Source organism: Manis pentadactyla, chromosome 11 (genome assembly GCF_030020395.1).
Source record: "Manis pentadactyla isolate mManPen7 chromosome 11, mManPen7.hap1, whole genome shotgun sequence".
Lineage (NCBI taxonomy): Eukaryota > Metazoa > Chordata > Mammalia > Pholidota > Manidae > Manis > Manis pentadactyla.
In genome coordinates, this window is record NC_080029.1 from 29,978,390 (window position 1) to 30,001,057 (window position 22,668).

Genomic DNA, 22,668 nt, shown 5'->3' on the forward strand with positions numbered 1-22,668 from the left:
AGTGATTAAGTAAATATTAAGAAGAAGTGATGAGGATACCCTTGCCTTTCTGAGTTTCTAGAACCAGCTTCTGTTTCCATAGTAGCCTCCACATTGATACAGAAACGAACCAGACCTTTTGCTTGTGACTTTTCACCACCTGGAAGTCAGAGTGGCCACGTGCTTCCTCCCCTCCAGGGCCGCCTGCAGAATCACTGACCACGGATGTACAGCTGCAGCCCAGCTCCTCTTCTCGCAGCCCTGACACCTCTGCTCCACAGTCCATTTCCACATAATTTTTATTTGCAAATGTGAGATGATTCTGCATGTTAATTGCTGAGGCCTTTGCACTTTACAATAATCTAGTGAATAGCAGGGAAAAGTCTTCATTTATTAATGTGTTCATTCTCTTAAGAAATGCCTACTGAGCACATGTTGACAACAGGCACCGTGTGAGGAGCACAAGGTAAAAAGAAAACAAGATAGTTAACAGTTTCTTCACTGTGGTCCTAAAGCCTATAGAAAGAAAAAGAGAGAGAGAAAGAGAGGGAAGAGGGGAAGAGAAGAAAAAGAAGGGAGGGAAGAGGAGGAAAGGAAGGGGAGAGAGAAAGGGAGAAGAGAAAGAGACAATTTCAATATGTGTGAAGTACTGGGGAAGAAGCAAGTGCAGGGGAGCAAAAATAGTTTTCCCTTTACCCATTTGAGATCTTGGCTGAGACCCCTGTAATAAAAGACAGATTAACAAGAGAAAAACAAACAAGTTTATTATCAGGTGCAGCTCATGTATATGTAGGAGATACCTGGTAAAACAGAGTATTTTAAACAAAGATTAAAAACCATCTTAATAGGGAAAAAAGGAGAGGGATGTGGACTTCATAGGGGAGATTAGATGGCTTTTAGGGAAGATGCATGGGCCCTTAGAACAGATGAGGGATGACGGTCTGTGACAGAGCTTGTCTGGGTGTGGTGTCGACGTCTGTCTCCTCTTAATGGATGAGTCCATCTTCTCTGGTCCGCGAAACTCCCTGGAAAGAATTTATGACCAGTAAGTTCCTTTTGAGATTCTGTCTTTAGGCAGACAGGGTAGTTCAGAGAAAGCCTCACCCTGTATTTTCTGGTTTTCAAGTACCTATACTCACAATAATCAGTATGCCAAAGTGGGATATTTGGGGGCATGTTCTACTACCCTTCAAACAAGGGGCTAGAATTGGATGGCTAGGAAAGGCATCTCTCGAAATGTGTTATTTAAGCCCAGACCTATGAAATGAGAAGGAGCTAATAATCTAATAAAAGCTGAGGCCAGAGGGGGCAGGCAAAGGGAGTGTTTAATGGACAAGGCTCTCTGGCGAGCAAGAAGCTGGTTTGTTCTAAGCGCCCCAGGGAAGACAGTGTGGCTGGAGCACGGTGTGCACGAGAGAGATTTAACACGAGGTCAGAGAGCCAAACAGAGGCCAGACCATCACACAAGACTTATTGCATTTTGTGAAGTTGGAAGCCACCAAGGAACATTAAGCTGGGAATGATAGGTTCTGGTTTTTATTTTAGAAAGGTCATTCTTTAGAACTTCTGATAGAGGCAAGGTATGCAAATCAGTCTCTTTTCCCTTCTTCAGGAAATTATACAGAAACAATAAAGAAAAAAAATTTTTTTAACCCACATTTGCAGCTATACTAGGAGATAGATATCATTTGTAGCCTTCAAAATATGCTGAAAGATACCCCAAAGCAGGGTAGAAAATAGGGTAGAAAGCGAAGACCAGAAATATAGAGGATTACAAGAGGGTTCAGTGGCATCATATCTTTAAAAATGACATAAAATACTCTTCCTGAAAGTGTCGGGCTCACCCAAAGTGCAACACTGTATCTCTTATTTATAACACAAGTATGGAAATTGAAGTGAGCAGGGCTGGCGACAGGCAACCTCCTGGGGTTGGCTTGCATCTGAGAAGCAGTGGGGATGGACTGCACACAGCATCACCAGATGAGCCGTATTTACAGAGTGCCATCTCTGAGGCAGCAGAGAGTGGAAAACCTTTGAATTATGAAGCCTTAAAAGTTGCTTGCTGCCCTGCCCTAAAGGAACTCCTGCAAATAGCTTCTGCAAAAATACCTTTCACTCAGAAGTGAGTAATCATAAAAAAAACTGCTCAATATTGATACAAAGATGCCATAAGAAAAAAAAAAGTAGAAAGGAGCAGTAAAACTTACCAACAGATGTAATTGCTGTAAGAAAAATATTACAACAAAATAGATGAAATCAAGAGCAGCTATTTTGCTAAGAATTAAAATGACCTAATGGAGTAATTGCTTCTACAAAGGAAATGCCCCAAAACACAAATGTAAGAAATCAAGGAAGAGATAGCAAACAGGACGAGACAAAACTTGAGCTAGTAAAAACTCAGAAAGTATCAAAGGGGAGAAAAAGGCAAAATCTGGAAGGAGCACAGGGAACACAGGCATTTCAGAAAAACACAAAGGACACAGAAGATAGAAATAAAAACAAAGACTAAAATGAAATGGCAACAAAGGAATACGTAAAAAGAATTAGAGAAGAGAGTGAGAGAGAACAGATGAAAGAAACCTGATACGCCTTTCATTGAAAGAAGAGAAAACCCAGACAATGAAAAAGAAGAACATTTAAAGGTAAAGTTCAAGAGCTTCCCTCAATCTTACATTTGCATATTGAACTGTCACACCTTGTGTCAGGGAAAATGTTATTCTTGGCAATGGAAAAACTGTATAATACAAAGTGGGAGAAAAGGGGAGAAAGATGTTAGGGGGTTGAGTAAGTTCACAAATGATCTCATCTGTAAAAATGGGAGCCAAAGATATTACTTAAAATGTAAATTAACAAGCCAAGTATAAATATACATACATAATGGTTCAAAAGAAATGCTAAGAAAGATAACATTGCCAAAGATCAAGTGAAGGAGGAAAAGAAGGGGAGGGGAAATAAAAATAAGCATATTAACTTGATCACTTCTCTTACTAAGGAATTAACAGGTATTTTCTAAAGAAACAAAGGACTAATAATTAAAGGAAATTAGATTATGAATTATTATTTATTAACAAAACAGTAATAGAAACCTTTCTAAAAATCAGAAGTACTGCACAGAGAACCAACACTGAGAAAAAAGACCGTAGGGTTAACTAAAAAGCCTTCTCTAAATTCAGGAAACTATATAAATTAAAATGATAGAACTGAAAATGAACATGTCTGTCACATCAATTAATGTAAACAGCTTAATTTATCTATTACAATAAAAAGATTTTCAGATTGCTTCACCAAGCAAAATCTACCTCCGTGTAGTATACACGATACCCACTGAAAAAGAAAGTTGTACAGCAGGGTTGGAAATGGAAGGTTGTGCTAAGGCATAAGACGTAGAAATAGTACGTTATAAAAAGTATTTACTATCAGTATTATACCACAGATTTAGGAAAGGGGATGGAGAGAGAGAAATTAAATAATGTAGCATGTTATCAGTTGATTAAGCCCTCTGCCAGCTGACCACTGAGCCCCTTTCTGGAGCCCTGGGAGCCACACACTCTATCTTGAAAATTCCTTCTGTGGAAGTGTGAGGAGCACTGGGGGGTCAGGTACCTCTCAGGAAGGCACATCAGGGAAACCACATGCGTTTCCTTCAGGTCTGTGTGACATGGGGTCAACCCCTGCCAAGCGCAAGAGGCAGGAAACCTTAGCTCTGTTCCCAGTTTCTCTGCCTCTTGAATGGCCAAGGGTGGGGTGAGGAAGTCAGCTGCTGGGTCTTTACCCCTGGGTCTCAGACCCATCCCTGCCAGGCTGCCAGGAAATGCACTTGTCAGTTTATGTCAAACAAAATATTCGAAACAAATCTGCAGCCCCACAGAGCTCCCCTACATGGTAAATGGCATTTCCATTCATCCAATTGCCCAGCCTAAAACTAGGAACCATCTTCCTCTCTGTCTCTTATTTCCCACAAGTCATCTGTAGGCAAAATCCCATTGGCTGTGCCTTCAAAATGTATCCTGACCTCAGCTTCCTCTCATCCCTTCCACCTCCGTCATGCTTGATCATCCATAATTTCTCACTCAGACCACTACAAAAATCCTTCCATTTTTTTCTACCTCCTTCCAGTCTTGCCCTCCAGCAGCCAGAGTGATCCTTTGAAAACACACATCAGAAGGTAAGCTCTGGCTTGCCTTCCAATGCCTCTCCTTACCCTTAGAGTACAATCCAAGAAGACAAGAGCTTCATCCATCTGCTCAGTTCACAACCACATTACCTACAACCATGCCAGGAACACTGTAGGAACTTAATAAATATATCTGTTGAATGAATGAATGAACAAATACATGAATGAATGAATTGGAATCCTCTATAAGCTCAATTTCTCTCTTTCACAAATGTGGCTAACATTAGCCAATGAAATGTGGTCAGGCTAAAACAGGGCTGGTGAACTTCTGTATCCTGTATAAAAATAGCCTCTCAATATCATTTAGCCTATTGCAAATCATTCAAAATTCAATATAAACCAAATCATTTTACTATCTCTTTTGATACCCATTTATGCCTGCAGTTATTAAGCCATATCATGGATTTTAATAGCTCTAGAAGCAATACAAGGATATTATCTTTTCATCACAGGCCAGCGATCATGAGACTATTAAATTACAGACTCCGGAGTTGAATTTAATAGCGAGTGATGGCAAGGAGGACAGGGGTGCTGTAGTGAAAGGAACATGGCCATCATAGCCAAGTTGACCTGGTTACAAACTCCAGCTGTGGCACCTATTAGCCAGATGTTTGAGGATCAAGGCTTGGGCCTGAGTATGAAGCCCACTTCCACCACTTCCTAGCTTTGTGACCTTGGACAGGTCACTTGGCCTCTCTGAATCTCAGCTTCCTTACATTTAAAATGGTGGGAATAATATAATTTACCCCACAGAATTGTCATAAGAATCAAATAATACAACACACACAAATCACTTAGCAAAAAGTAGGTCTTTAGTAAGGTGGTAAATGCTCAATAAATATTGCCTGTTATTATAAATAATCTTGCGTGTAAGCATTTGTGAGGATTGCATAAAATTATATATAAAGTCTTTACTGTATATATAACAAATGATAGTTCTCTCTTTTTAACCCCAACCCTTCCCTCACCCACTACCCAAAGAGAGAGAGAAAACCAGGGCTACCTACTGCATAGGTATTCAATGTTAGAGAAGGGAAATTTGACACTATGTGGACACTAGTTAGGGGGAAAAAATGCAAAGGAAGCATTATAAGACAAGATTTTAAAAAAACAAGCAAACAATCTCACAGGAAGCCTAGAGACTGTTTAAAAGGCCATTTATTGGAAACCCAGGAAAAAGAGGTGTGCCAAAGACTAAAAATACCAGGTGCTCAAAACCAGCAAAGTCAAAGAGAGGGCTACAAAGAAAAGAATGCTTTTCAGAAGCTGGAATGAGGGCCCAGCACCCAGAATGGGGAAGCCCACAGAACGCAGCAGCTGAACAACATTCAAAAGCAAACGTTTATTATGTACCCACCATATAAACTGGGAACTGAGCCAAAAATATTATAAAGAGCACTTTGCAAAAAACTCCTGGGTCAATGAGAACTCCTCCCACTGCATCACCAGGAGGAAGTGAGCATCATGTGACCTGCTCACCCAAGTATGGAAAAGACAGAGGAAGCGCGCAATTTCTCTTCTCTTTGTGTCATAATATTTATAAATACAGATTCACATAACTACAAGGGCTACAGCTTTTTTTTTTTTTACAGCTTAACTGCACATCACAGTAACTACTGAGAGATGCCAGAATTATTCCTAAGAGGCATACAGCACAATGTTTTCAGGGTCCTGAAACTCAGTGGATGCAAAGTCAACAAATGTGTCTTTCTTAAAAGGTCAAGTTCCTCATGTCACATGATGTTCAGAAGGAGTCTCTATCCAGCTCTTTAACTAGCTCAGGGAATATTCAGTAAGTGGTTTTTCCCATGATAAAAGATGACTATCGGTGTTGTTCTTTATTTTACTAACATTAACATAATTTTGGATTCAGGTAAACAGAGTCTTAAATGACTCATGGTCCTCACAATCCATGGCCTTTATCAAACTTTCAAACTTCATTCTTATTTGTGATCAAATCAGATGCAATTAAAAATATTACTTTTGCCTTTGTGTTGAATGAGAATGTTCTGTCCTGAAAGGAATATGTACAGTAAAAAGGCAACCTTGTGAGTCACTTTCTATCAAGGTCCACAATAAAAACCATTCACTCATTTATGTTTTTACATTTGCCACAAGGTCTTAAGTTTTCCCCACAAAGACAAACAACAGTTTAATTCTTTGCCTGAAAATTTTAATGAGCACCTTCTCCCAGCTATGAGAGCATACAGGTACAATAAAAAGAAGATAGTACTTCCAAAACCATAACAGATGAGCTATGGGCAATTTTAAAAGTTAGGATGTAGTTAGATGCTTATTTTAAACCTGGGCTTTATAACTGTAGAGATGCAAATGAGCATAAACTTTTATATGATAAAATTCATGTGCAATAAAATGATCAATAAGGAACCGCTATTACAGTGACATTTAAAATCAGTGATACATTTTTGAACGAGTGCCAGAAATTCTTGTGGCTAATAAGAAAGGTGTCTGAGCTAGAAACAATACAATGGAAAGCAAATAAAAATTACCTGATGCTTCTTTCAAAGTTTCAGAATCACTTCATAGGAGAAAACTTGGTGGAGACCTGTGTCATGGATCTGACTGAACGTGTTAAGGCTCAAGAGGAGATAGCCAGTCTGAAATGATGCACTTTAACATGTTCAAAGACATACCTGAACTATGACTGAGAGACTAAAGTCAACCCATTTTCACTTTTGATTGGACTAAAGTCATTAATGAATTTGACATTTTACTGTGCTTGGTTTGCTCCATTTTAAGTGATGTGTGGGTGACGATGATTTGCCAACTCCATTTGGTCAAGGTCAAGAATTTTCCAGTGAGGCACGTGATCCACCTGTTATGGATCTGGCAGTGCTGTCTTTGCCCTTCATTATGGCGATTCATTACACAGCCTCAAGGCCCTCCAAGTATGCTGTCATTTTCATTACTTCCATTTGTTCTGAATGTCCCTCATTGTCATGTGGACATTAAAGCTAATACTTTAAATGTTTTGTTTAACCATCTATCCACACTCCCAGTTGAAAATTTAAAAGTTAAATTTTAAAATTATCCTACTTTAAAATAAGTTTAAGATTGATCTTCGTTCTCTCCTTCCCTCTCTTCCTCTCTCTCTCTCTCTCTCACACACACACACACACACACAGAGGAGCCAAAATTTTCCGTACTTTTGTTTGGAAACATGCCAGGTGTATTTCCTTGTAGTTTTATTTAGGAGAAAACTCAAGCCATCTTTGGCTGGTGGGGCACCTAACCTGAACCGGAGTAGAAAACCACATTATATTCTACATCTACATTTTCTTTCCCTAACCAGTTTATCCCTCTGCTGCTCCCACCTACCACATACCATTTGGGGTCAGCCAAGGAAAACCTCCATAAGCATCTTATGGAACCAAGAGGCCAAAGTGTGCAAGACACAGAATATGAGGTCAGAACTTCTTATAATGTGAGAAAGAATGAAGAGCTCTAGGAAGATTGGAAGACTGCCAGAGAGGGAAGACGGGAGTGGCAGTGGAGTGTGTGTGTGTGTGTATGTCTATGTGCAAAGCCAAAGGACAGCCCTGAAACAGGAGGGAGATGAAGAGCGATGAGGCAGAGAGGAGTTAAGCCCTCTGGAAGCCTGAAGAGCAAGGCCATCAGATCGCAGAAAGAAATGAGTTAACTGGAAGGAATAACAACCTCTAGACTTCTGACTCTATAGTTCTTTGGGATGTTTACTTAAACTCTTCAGAGAGGGAAGGCTTAATAGTCCACTTAAGTAAGCACATGTTCTGCCTAGAAAGGAGGGGTGAGCTGGTCCTCAGCAGGTGGGCTACAGCCATTCCCTGAGCCACTGTGGTATGCTAGCTAGCACCTCCCCTCAACCAACCCCGACCTGAGTTCCCCAAGGCTGGTTCCCCTGACCTCCCTGTAGCAGTTCCCCAAGGGACCCTGCCTCACTGCTTACAAGTCTTCCTCTGCAGGGAGAGACAGCTGGGGAAAGGATGGGGTAAACATCCCCAAAGCCCTCACCGTCTTCACACATGGCCCCCTTCACAACAATCCCTGCTTATTTGAAATGCATTTCTGTTTCCAAGGAGCAATGGCCTCTTCACAACAAAGGCCAATATTAGTTGCTGCTGTTTTCAAAGCACGCAAACAAATCTTGTTTGGGCCTTCACAACAATCACGTGAGGTCAGTATGGCTGTAGCTCTTTGCTGCAGTTGAGGAGACTCAGGTTCTGAGGATGGAGTCAGGCTGGGAGCCCAGGCCTTTGACTCCAAACCCAGTGCTCTTCTCACTGTACTGTCACCCTTGAGAAACTCCTAACTGTAGGTCTTCTGTGGCACAAACTAGATTGCTGGCTTATCTCTGATATTATTTCTCTTTTCTTTTTTCCCCAGCTTTGTGCCCTGGTAACATTCTCTGATTTGTTTTAGGCAGATAATGTATTTCAGTGGGTTTCAAGAGACCCCGGTACAACACAGATGAAAAATACACTGAGCTTTTGCCAAATGAGGCTCTTGCAACCTAATAATATTTGATCCTTACCCCAGCCTTTGCATATTGAAAACAACTGGAGTGTGCTGTTTACCAACTGAACCACAACATCTTTTTGTTGCAATTTTTTATCATTGCTTGCAGAATTAGGCATTGCCCTGTAAAGAGAATGCAAATGGGCACAAATGGATTTGCTTTGCTCCTATTTCCTTGTTAACTATCTTTCCTTGACTGGAAATGGCCTGGATGAAAATATAACTGGGCATGCCCTCAAGAACTGTTTCTTGTGCTGGGCTTGCACAGGTCTTCCCTCTCTAATTAAAACAGTCATGCTACCTTATTAAACATATATGTATGGGAAGCATCATGTCTTTTTCAATTCCATCCCAGTTTATAGTTTCAGGGAGATTTTGGTATTTGGATAACTAAAGGGAAGAAGTGCATGGATCAGGAGAGAAAAAAAACTGAATGAGAAAAATACCAGATTAATACTTTATGTTTCTCTTGGGGTATATATGATAGCTTAAATTTTGTTATTGGCACAAAACCAAGAAGTAGTTTATTTGAAACAGGATTATCCCAGTCTACTTCCTTGTTTCTTAGCTCTGAAATTAACTAAGAGTCTTTGGCTCTTGGAAGACTATTTTTTGGGCTCAGCTATTTTAGCCCATAATGGAAGATGGTTTAAAACCAGCCTGGAAATCTAACATAGAAGGTTAGAACTGTAAGAGACCCTAGATACCATTTTATACAGTCCATTCCAATCATTTTCTAGATAAGGAACATAAGGCTCAGAGAGATTAAGGGTCTTGCCCAAGGTTACACAGCAAATTATAGAGCAACCAGGGCTATTATGACAGTATCACAACCCTGAGAAGCCACAAAGTCAATATCTTCCCCCAGAGGAGACCAACTTCCCCAGGTGGGAATCCTGTTTAAAGAGCCAAAGGCCAACTTCAGTTAATTTCAGAACCAGGAAACAAGGAAGTGGACCAGGATAATCCTATTTTAAATAAGCTGCTTTTTTGTTTTTTTGCCAATAAGACCTTTTTAAACTATCATATTCCTGAAGTCCCTGTGAATTCCTGAGAGTTTTGCTCTTTGGTTGCTGTCTGGGCTCCTTTCTGGAATGTGCCAGACCTCCACTATTGCAAATATTTACCATCTCCATCTCTTCATTCCTCTTCCCCTCTTTCCGAACTTCCTCCACATATAAACTCACATGTTTGTCTAAATTAACCAGATAATCTAGAGGAGCTATGTCTGTTTACTCTTCTTAACTTATCATTGCAGCTGTGCAACTAGCCCAAGGGTATACCTAAATTAAACTAAAAGTAATCATGTGAACATTAGAAATCTAACTTCCTGCTGTGGCAATCCCCAACCTCATGATGCTTCTCACCCTAGGACCTTGCTTAATATCAGAGAAATATGAAATAAATACAAATCTATTGTGGATCTCATAAAAGAGAAGTTTGTTGGTACAGTGCCAAAGAACCTTGTAATTAAGTGTACCAGGATATTAAAATGGCACTGAGTTTCAGTTTTGGCTCAGCCTCAAGACATAAAGCTAGCAAATAGTCACTCTAAAAGACTCACTCAGGAGTTGGTTAAAACAGTTTTGTACTTACAGAGTGGAGTTAAGTAGTGCTGAAAGGGAATTCCATAGTTTGAAACACCTACAATAAGAAAGAGGAAAGAATAAGACAAAAATAATTAATAATTCATAAATAAATAAAATTAAACAAAAAATATATGAGTCCTACTTATATAAGAACATTATTGAATAAATTAATAAATGACAAATCTACATTAAAAATTACAAATAAATCATGTAGATATTCCACTCTAAAGGAGGAGGTGCACAACTTCGCATTGCATAAAGTGGGCTGCACATAATAACCACTTTTCAAAGTGTGGTGGAAAGGAGATGAACAGGAGTAATTTTACAGTGGAGAAACCTGACAAACATTGGTTCAGCCAGGTGATCAACATCAACAGTCATAAATCATGTTGATAGTATATACTATAAATATGACATAATAAAAATGACACTTTACCACTGTGATTTTCCTCCTAAAAGCTCAGCCCCAGTGTAATTTTGAGAAAAATATCAGACAAGTTCCAATAAAGAAGCATCCAACAATATATCTGATCAGTACTCCTCAAAACTGTCAATTTCATTGAAAACAAGGAATGCCTGGGAAGTTGTCATAGCCAAGGGAGGTCAAGAAGACATGACAAATATAACATGGTGTCCTAGGTGGGATTCTAGTATATAGAAAGGACATAAGGCCAAGAGAATGAGAAGACAATCCACAGAGTGGGAGAAAATACCTGCAAAAGATACACCTGATAAAGGAATGTTATCCAAAATATATAAAGAACTTTTAAAACTCAACAATAAGAAAATAAAGTGCCCAATTAAAAAGTGGGCCAAAGGAGGGGAAAAAGAGGGCGGCATGAGAAGTGAGACAGAAACCTCTTCCCAAAACCACATATAACATGAAAATACAGAAAATGTAACTAATCCTGAAAGAGCAACCTGAAGACTGCAGAACAGACTGCTTACATGTGGAGAAAAGAGCAGACCTCACAGAAAAGGATAAAGTAGCAAAGCTGTGATCTGGTGGGACCCACGCTCTCCCCCAACCCTAGCTCATAGGCAGGAGAAAGAGAAATGGAGTGGGGAGAGAGTATAAGCCCAGGACTGATAAACACCCACCCCTAGAGATCCTCTCTGGGAGCACAAACCCGTATTATGTGGTGCTCTGGAGATTAGTGGGGTTGGAAAGCTAAGACAGGCAGAATACTCAGAGAGACTGAGATTCCAGCCTCCTGTGGAGAACAGGTAACCACAACTGGCCCCCCTGGGCAAAAGAAAGGCAGGCATGTTGAAAGACTGCCCAACAGTGAGAGGGGCACTGAAGGGTCAAAGATTACACAGAGCCTGCTGCTCAGGAGAACGGACAGGTGGACAAAATTGTTCTGACACACTCAGCCCAGCACATTAGGAATTCTCAGGAGATTCAGATGCTCCATACCCCTGTCTGGCAACACAGCCCCAAGGACCCCCACTGCCGCTCCTTCCTGCCGCAGGCACTGGTCCACACACGTGCTGCCCCTGCCATCGCTCCAGGCCAGCTGGAGGTTGGCACCACCTATGGCAGCTACAGGGATGTAATGCAGAGGGTACTCCCTGTGCTCTCAGCTCACTGGACCTGGCAGTGGTGGCAGGCACTGCAGCCAGAAAGAAGGAAGGAGCTCTTTCCTCCTGGCAGGTGCAGGTACCGCTCACCTGTGACCCTCTCCATTGCGCCAGGAGCTCAGCAGCTCCAGAGAGTAGAGCTTTTGGGCACTAAAGGGTGCTGCCTACACAAAGTTTTTATTCCATAGGAATCAATAGAAAAATGAAATGGCAAAAAAATTTGTACAAACAAGAATTCAACAGATATCAGAAAGAGGGCTAAGTGAAACTGAAATCATCAATCTTGTTGATAAAGATTTCAAAATAAAAATAATAAACATGCTCACAAAGCTACAGAAAAATACCAATATTTCAGGGAGGGCTTCAAGAAAGAGAAAGCAGCTTTGAAAAATACAGTATCTGAAATGAAATAAACAATGGAGGGATTTAAAAGTAGATTAGATGAGGGAGAGGAGAGGGTAAATGAAATAGAAATTAGAGAACATGAAAACAAAGAAGCTAAGGAACAGAGAGAAAAAAGGATCTCTAGGAATGAAAGAATAATAAAAGAACTGTGCAACCAATCCAAAAGGAACACTATTCACATTATAGGGGTATCAGAAGAAGAAGAGAGAAAAAGGGATAGAAAGCGTCTTTGAGGAATAATTGCTGAAAAGTCTCCCAAAATGGAGAAGGAAATAGTCTTTCAGGTCATGGAAGTGCACAGATCTCCCAACAAAAAGGACCCTAAAAAGACAACACCAAGACATATAATAATTAAAATGGCAAAGATCAAGAGCAAGGAGAGAGTATTAAAAGCAGCCAGAGAGAGAAAAAGGATCACATATAAAGGAAAGCCCATCAGGCTATCAGCAGACTTCTCAGCAGAAACCTTACAGGCCAGAAGGGAAGGCATGATATATTCAGTGCAATGAAACAGAAGGACCTCCAGCCAAGAACAGTCTACTCAGCAAGATTATCATTTAAATTTGAAGGAAGGATTAAACAGTTTCCAGATAGGCAAAAGTTGAGTTAATTTACCTCTCACAAACCATTTCTACAGTGTATTTTAAAGGGACTGCTCTAGATGGAAGTGCTCCTAAGGCTAAATATCTGTCACCAGAGAAAATAAAACCATAGTAAAGGAAGTAGATCAATTAATTACTAAGCAAATGCAAAAGTAAATCAACTACCCATAAAGTGGCTCAAGGGATAAACAAAAAGTACAGAATATGACACCTAACATATAAAGAGTGTAGGAGGAAGAAAAGGAAAGAAGAAAAAAGAACCTTTAGATTGTGTTTGAAATAGCACAGTGAGTGAGTTAAGTTAGACTGTTAGATAGTAAAGAAGCTAGCCTTGAACCCTTGGTAACCATGAATCTAAAGCCTGCAATGGCAATAAGTACATATCTATTGATAATCACCCTAACTGTAAATAGATTGAATATACCAATGAAAAGACATAGAGTTACAGAATGAATAAAAAAGCAAGACCCATCTATATGCTGCCTACAAGAGACTCACTTCAAACCCAAGAACATAAACAGACTAAAAATGAAGGGATGGAAAAAAGATATTTCATGCAAATAACAGGGAGAAAAAGCAGGAGTTTCAGTACTTGTATCAGACAAAATAGACTTTAAAACAAAGAAAGTAACAGGAGACAAAGAAGGAAATTACATAATGATAAAGGGTCAGTCCAACAAGAAGATATAACCATTATAAATATCTATGCACCCAACATAGGAGTACTGAAATATGTGAAACAAATACTAACAGAATTAAACAGGGAAATAGAATGCAATGCATTCATTATAGGAGACTTCAACACACTACTCACTCCAAAGGACAGATAAACCAGACAGAAAATAAGTAAGGAGACAGAGGCACAGAACAACACATTAAAACAGATGGACCTAACAGACATCTACATACCACTCCACCCAAAAGCAGCAGGAGACACATTCTTCTCAAGTGCACATGGAACATTTTTCAGAATAGATCACATACTAGGACACAAAAAGAGCCTCAGTAAATTCAGAAGGATTGAAATTGTACCAACCAGCTTTTCAGACCACAAAAGTATGAAACAAGAAATAAATTGTGCAATGAAAATAAAAAGGCTCACAAACACATGGAGGCTTAACAACATGCTTCTAAATAATCAATGGCTCAATGACCAAATAAAAACAGAGGTCAAGCAATATATGGAGACAAATGAAAACAGCAGCTCAACACCCCAACTTCTGTGGGACACAGTAAAGGCAGTTCTAAGAGGAAAGTATATATCAATACAGGCTTACCTCAAGAAAGAAAAATAATCCTAAATGAACTCACAATTAATGAAACTAGAATAAGAAGAACAAAAGAGGCCCAAAGTCAGTAGAAGGAGGGGGGCATAATAAATATCAGAGCATAAAGAAATAAAATTAAGAAGAACATAACAATAGAAAGAATAATGAAACCAGGAGCTGGTTTTTTGAGAAAATACACAAAATAGATAAACACTAGTGAGATTTATCAAGAAAAAAAAGAGTGTACACTCATAAATAGAATCATAAATAAAGGAAAAGTCACTACAGGTACCACAGAAATACAAAGAATAATTAGAGAGTACTATGAAAAATTATATGCTAACAAATTGGATGACCTAGAAGAAATGCACAACTTTTTAGAAAAATACAACCTTCCAAAACTGACCCAAGAAGAAACAGAAAATCAGAACAGACCAATTACCAGCAATGAAATTGAATTGGTAATCAAAAAACTACCTAAGAACAAAACCCCTGTAGCAGATGGCTTCACTGCTGAATTTTATCAAACATAGAGAGAAGACCAATACCCATCCTCCTTAGAGTTTTGCAAAAGTGAGAAGTAGAGAGAATACTGCCAAACTCATTCTATGAGGTCAGCATCACTCTAATACTAAAAACAGACAAGGACACCAGAAAAAAAGAAAATCACAGACCAGTGTCTCTGATGAACATAGATGCAAAAATACTCAACAAAATATTAGCAAACTGAATCCAAAAATACATCAAAAAGATCATCCATCATGACCAAGTGAGATTTATTCCAGGGATACAACGATGGTACAATATTTGAAAATCCATCGACATCATCCACCACATCAACAAAAAGAAGGACAAAAATCACATGATCATCTCAATAGATGCTGAACAAGCATTTGACAAAATTCAACAACCATTCATGATAAAAATGCTCAACAAAATGGCTATACAGGGCAAGTACCTCAACATAATAAAGGCCATATATGACAAACCCACCAGCCAACATCATACTTAACAGCAAAAAGCTGAAAGCTTTTCCTCTAAGATTGGGAACAAGACAAGGATGGCAACTCTCCCCACTTTTATTCAACATAGTACTGGAGGTCCTCACCATAGCAATCAGACAACACAAAGAAATAAAAGGCATCCAGATTGGCAAGGAAGAAGCCAAACTGTCCCTGTTTGCAGATGACATGGTATTATACATTTAAAAAAACCCTAAAGAATCCACCCAAAAACTACTAGAACTAATAACTGAATTCAACAAAGTTGTAGGATACAAAATTAATACACAGAAATCTGTTGCATTCCTATATACTAACAATGAATAGCAGAAAGAGAAATCAGGAAAACAACTCCATTTACCCTTGCATCAAAAAGAATAAAATAACTAGGAATAAACCTAATCAAGAAGGTGAAATATCTGTACCCTGAAAACTACAAGACATTCATGAGAGAAATTAAAGACACCAATAAATGGAAATACATCCTGTGCTCATGGTTAGGAAGAATTAATATTGTTAAAACGGCCATTCTGCCCAAAGCAATTTACAGAGTCAATGCAATCCCATCAAAATATCAACAGCATTCTTCAAGGAAGTAGAAAAATAGTTTAAAATTCATATGGGACTACAAAAGACCCTGACTAGCCAAAGCAATCCTGAGAAGGAAGAACAAAGCTGGGGGATTATGCTGCCTGACTTCAAGCTCTACTACAAAGCCACAGTAATTAAAACAGTTTGGTATTGGCATAGATCAACAGAACAGAATAGAGAGCCCAGATATAAACCCGCACATAAATGGCCAATTAATATACAATAAAGGAGCCATAGATACAGAATGAGGAAATGACAGCCTCTTCAACAACTGGTGTTGGAAAAACTGGACAGCTACATGTAAGAGAATGAAACTGGATTACTGTCTAACTCCATACACAAAAGTAAACTTGAAATGGATCAAAGACCTGAATGTAAGTCATGAAACCATAAAACTCTTAGAAGAAAACACAGGCAAAAATCTCCTGAATATAAACATGGGCAGCTTTTTTCCTGAACACATCTCCTTAGACAAGGGAAACAAAAGCAAAAATGAACAAATGGGACTACATCAAACTAAAAAGCTACAGCAAAGGACACCGTTAGTAGGACAAAAAGGCATCCTATAGTATGGGTTATTATATTCATAAACAACTTACCCAATAATGGATTAACATCCAAAATATATAAAGAATTCATGCACCTCAACACCCAAAAAACAAATAAGTCACTTAAAAAATGGGCAGAGGAGCTGAACAGACACTTCTCCAAAGAAGAAATTCAGATGGCAAACAGGCACATGAAAAAATGCTCCACATTGCTAATTATTAGGGAAATGCAAATTAAACCACAATGAGATATCATCTCACACCAGTTAGGATGGCCAACATCCAAAAGACAAGAAACAACAAATGCTGGTGAGGATGCGGGCAAAGGGGAACCCTTCCACTGTTGGTGGGAATGTAAATTAGTTCAACTATTGTGGAAAGCAATATGGAAGTTTCTCAAAAAGCCAAAAATAGAAATACCATTTGGCCCAGGAATTCCCCTCTAGGAATTTACCTGAAGAAAACAAGATCCCTGATTCAAAAAGACATATGCACCCTTACGTTTACCACAGCACTATTTACAATAACCAAGATATGGAAGCAACCTAAGTGTCCATCATTAGATAAATGGATAAAGATGTGGTACATATACACAATGGAATATTATTCAGCCATAAGAAGGAAATAAATGCTACCATTTGCCCATTTGCAACAATGGATGGAGCTAGAGGGTATTATGCTCAGTGAAATAAGCCAGGCAGAGAAAGACAAGTACCAAATAATTTCACTCATCTGTGGAGTATAACAACAAAGCAAAACTGAAGGAACAAAACAGCAGCAGACTCGGAGACTCCAAGAAGGGACTAACGGTTACCACAGGAAATGATTTGGGGAGGGTGGGTTCAGAGGGAGGGAGAAGGAGATTAAGGGGCATTTTAATTATCACACACAATATGGGTAGATCATGGCGAAGGCAGTACAGCACAGAGAATGCAAGTATTGACTATAGCATCTATTACACTGGTGGACAGTGACTGTGATGGGGGTTACTTGATAATATGAATCAGTGTTGAAACCCCAATGTTCCTCATGTGGAACTTTCATAAGATTGTATATCAATGATTCTTTAATTTAAAAAAAAAGTGGGCAAGTAAAGACCTTGACACCTCACCAAAGAAGATACACAGATGGCAAAAAAGCATATGAAAAGATGGTCCACACAATATATCATCAGGGAGATGCAAATTAAAAGAATAATGAGATACCACTACATACTTATTAGAATGGCCAAAATCCAGAACACCAGCACTACCAAGTGCTAGTGAGGCTGTGCAGCAACAGGGACTCTTATTCATTGCTGATAAAAATGCAAAATAATATAGTTTGGCCATTTCTTACAAAACTAAACATATTCTTACCATGTGATCCAGCAATTGCACTCCCTGGTATTTACCCAAAGAAGATAAAAATTGATGTTCACACAAAAACCTTACAGATACATATAGCAATATTATTCATAATTGCCAAAACTTGGAAGCAACCAAGACATCCTTCAGGTGAAAGGATAAAAACTATGGTACATCCAGGCTTTGGAATATTACTCAACATTAGAAAGAAATGGACTCAAACATGAAAAGGCATGGAAGGAACTTAAGTGCATATTTCTAAGAGAAACAAGCCATGCTGAAAGGCTACATACTCTATGATTCCACCTTTATGACATTCTGGAAGAGGCAAAACTATGGAAACCGTAAAAGGATTGGTGATTGCTAAGGATTGGGCGTCAGGGAGAGGGATGAATAGGATTTTGGGGGACAATGAAATTATTCTGTATGAGACTATAATGATAGGCACATGTCATTATACATTTGTCCAAACCCATAGAATGCACAGCACCAAGAGTGAACCCTAAGGTATACTATGACTTTGGTAATTATAACATGTCAGTGTAGGTTCCTCAGTTTCAAGAAATGCACCACTCTTGTGAGGGATGTTGATTATGGGGAAGGCTAGGCATGTGTGGGAGGAAGGGGAATATGGGAAATTTTTTACCTTCCTCTTAATTCTGTTGTGAACCTAAAACTGCTTAAAAAGATAGTCTTCTTTACAAATTTTTGAATAAAAATTAAAATTAATAAAGACATTAGGTAAAAAAATTAAAGATCTAAATAAGTCAAGGACCCTAGTTAATAATAATGTATCAGTATTGGGTCATCAATTGTAACAAAGGAGCCATACTAATGTAAAATGTTAATAATAAGGAAAACTGGGGTGGGAGAATTTGAGACCTGTCTGTACTGCTGAATTTTTATGTACATCTCAAACAGTTCTAGAGAGAAACTTGTTTAAAAGAAAGACCTCAAGTCAATCACTCAACCTCCTTAAGACAATGGAAAAAGAAGAGCAACTAAATGCAAAGTAAGCAGAAGGAAGGCGATGATAAAGATTAGAGTGGAAATAAATGACATAGAGAATAGAAAATCAGTAAGGAAAATCAACAAACCCAAAATTTGATTTTTTTAAACTGATCAATGAAGTTGCAAACAGTTAACTAAGACTAGCATCAGAGAAAAAAAAAAGAAGGCTCAAATTACTAAACTTGGGAATGAAGAGGGAATATTACTTACCAACCGTATAAAGGCAAAAAGAATTATATTATTAATACTAATATACCAACAAGTTAGATAGCATAGATAAAAACAGAAAAAATTTTAGAAAGACACAAAATTCACTCAAGAAGAAACAGAAAATCTGAATAGACAAATAACAAGTAAAGAGATTGAATTAGTTATCAAAAAACTACCCATGAAGAAAATTCTACCAAACATTTAAGGAAGAATTAATATCAGTCTTCTCAAACTCTTCCAAATATATAGAAAAGGAGAAACTCCTTCCCCATCCATGCTGCAAGTCCAATATAACCTGAAAACAAAACCAAACACCTCACAAGAAAAGAAGACTGCACCAATATGTCTTATAAATATGAACACAAAAATCCTCAAGAAAATACTACCAAATCAATCTAGCAACATAGACAAGGGATATTGCAACATGACTAAGTGTGATTTATCCCAGGAATGCAAGGTCAGTTTAATACCCTGAAATCAATCACTCAACTGATATACAAAAATCAATTGATGCTGTACAACATATCAGAAATGGAAAAAACCACTGATCATCTCAATAGATGTAGAATAAAAATTTGACTGTATTTTAAAAGATTCCATAATAAACTCAATTAACAAACTGGGACTAGAAGGGAACTTCCTTAACCTGAAAAATGGCATCTGTGAAAAACCAACTGCTACCATCTCACTTCAGGGTGAAAAACTGAGTATTTTTCACCTTAGGGGAGGAACAAAACAAAGATGTCCTGTCTGGTCACTTCTGTTCAGCATTGAACCAGAGGTTGTAACCAGAGCAATTAGGCAAGAAAATAAATAAAAGGAATCCAGACCGGAAAGGAAGAAGTAAAACAATCTCTATTTGCAGATGACATTATCTTGTGTATAGAAAACTTGAAACAATCCACTAAAAAATTATTTGAATTAGTAAATGTGCTCAGCAAGTTTGCAGTCTACAAGAGCAATTATAAAAGTCAATTACATTTCTATACATTTGCCTTGAATGATTCAAAAATAAAATGAAGACTATAATTTTCATTTCATTTATAATAACATTAAGAAGAATAAAATACTTAGGAATAAAGTTCACAAAAGGAATGTAAAGCTTATACTCTTAAAACTATAAAATATTGTTGAAAGAAATTAAAAGAAGACCTGAATAAATGGTTAGGCTTTCCATTTTCATGTATCAGTAGATTTAATATTGTTCAGAAACAATGATACATCATGGTAAGTATATGAAGCCAACCACAAAAGACCTCCTATTGTATGATTCCATTTATATGAAATGTCCCGAATAGGCAAATCATTAGACACAGAAAATAGATTAGTGCTTTTCTAGTGCTGGGGGTGCTACTGGGAGATATGGAGGATGAATACTAATAGGTATGAGATATCCTTGGGGGCTGATAAAAATATTCTAAAATTGAGTGTGGTGATAGTTACACAACTCTACGAATACACTAAAAGTCATTGAATTGTACAGTTTAAATGGGTGAAGCATATATATGCAAACTATATCATTAAATCTCAGTAAAGCTGTTATTAAAAGACAAAACATTTTGGAACCCTTAGCTGACAGCCACCTTTCAGACTAAAGAATTTGGAGGATGGAGGAAGTTGTTGCAGACTGAAAACAGGATCAGAGGCATTTGCTCCACGGCGGTAAAGGGGCAGCTACCTTTCCTTCACTTTAAGATTAGTGGGAGGGGCTTCAAGGTGGCGCTTTAGAAGCTTTGTGTGAATCCCTGGAGCATGCAGTGACATACACCTGAAAAAATCTGAAAAGCATGAAGTGGTGGCAGCAAGGACAGGGTACAGCTGGGGTGAAACTGCACGCCACTAAGGGGTGTCCACGGCACCCACTCTCCGGGAAAGCTTGTGTTCACCTGACAGTCACTCAGCTGTGGCTTAGACCCTGCCCAGGAGTGCATAGTGGGGTAGAGGTGTCCTGTGGGATGTCCAAAGGCTGAGGGAGGAGTCCTAAGAATGCAGGCACAGGGTATGTGCCCCTACAGCGAGGAATCCATGTAGCTGAAAGTCACCTTTAAATACCTGCCTAGCCCACCTTCAGTGTCGGCCAGGGCTGGGATCAGGGCCAGGGAAGTGAGGCACTTCAGGTGCGCACAAAATTTAAGGGGACGCCAAAAAACTCAATAATCAAGATCAGTAATATTTTGATACAATATTTTTAAAAATCAAAATTAAGGTTAAAACATCCATGACGAACGAAGTATTAAAATTTTAAATAAAGGTGTGATTGGTAACAGTGCTATGCCAAGCCTTATCGGAGCCTGAGGTGAAAGGAAAGATGTCTGTCCTCTATATACATTTTTAATGTGTCTTTTTAACAGTTAGTTTTTATTTTAACACATGAGCATATTAGTGTAGTTGAAAAATTGTCCAGTGCACTGAAAACACCTTATTTTAAATTTAAATGTTTATACCCCAAACAGATATTACTATCATTTTAATTTTCTGGTTTTAATGGCCATAAACTCATCAATAGTATTTTCAAAATCAGCTTCTTTGCTTGTTTCATTTTCAGTTGAGAGAATTGCTGTGTTTGACAATGTCTCTTGTCTAAGTGACTGTTTGAAAAAACTTTTTAATGAATTTCAGCTTATCCCATATTTACTTAAAATTTTGGCATTGTGTTCATCAGGAATTTTTACATTCATTTTGGTTCTTTAAAATTTTGCAAAAAGATATTATTTATCTTGATTACTAATTTGGGGGGGTGACTTAAATTTATTTTTATCCCAGCCCTGATGCCAGCCATGTCAGGTAAGACCTCTTCTGGCATCTTACCTGTCCTCCCTTCTTCCCTGCTTTACCCTGGAATGATCAGCAACTGTGGTTAGCAAACTGAGGGAGGAGGGTGGCCAGTAGTAGTGTTAGTGCTGGCCTGGGAAATCCTGAAGAATCCACGGACAGCCTTGTCCTGGAGCAGGCCTGACTTAAAGAAGGCAAGAACCTCTAACGCTAAATGTAGTTGGAGTTTTGATGATCTACGGAACCAAATGTCCTGATGGCTGAGATGGACTGACTTTGTGACTTGAGGTTACCAGAAGACTTTTCCTTATCTTAGAGTGACCAAGACAACCTGGGGATGGCTCTACATCTCACCTAAGAGTCAGAAAAAGGAGCTGCACAGAGCAGATCTGGCCAGGACCTGGGGTGGGGAGCCAATAAGACTGTTTTGGGCTGCGTCTTAAAGTTACTCCTCTCTGTCCATTGCACTGGTTTTGGAAGGCTACTACTCCATAAAAAAGTCTCGTATTTGAAAGAGAGGATGTGAGCATAGTGGCTCCCTGGCACTTTTATGTTTTCATGCTTCTCCAGACCTTTAATTGAGGTAGATCAGATTAATTGTCTGAAAGATGTGCCTCTTTTTCAGCACAATTTCTATCACTGCAAGAAAACATTTACCCTTCTTTCCCTTTGAAATGAGTGATCCCTAACACTATATTCATTGCTTCCTCCAACCTTTTAATCAAAGGCTGAGTAGGGCCTACTCTAAACTGACAATATCCTCTAATAGAATGAATTTTAAAACCAAGGAATCCCTCTAACTACTTTTCTTCCCCTCCCCAATTACAGTGTTTCCTTTTCAATCTCATTCAACATTATCTTGGTTTTAATATCTTCCCCTTTCAACTACATTCCATGGTAATTTCCTAAGGGAGTGCTGAGTCGTCTGTGTTACATATCTCTATTATTAGCTTTTAAGTCTCTCATCGCCAGGAACGCTTCTACTGCAATAACCCAATTATTTCAAGGGAGATTGAAAAGGAAAAGGTACCAGTGAAGGCAATTATGTTTGTGTGAAGTGGGGCTAGTGCGAC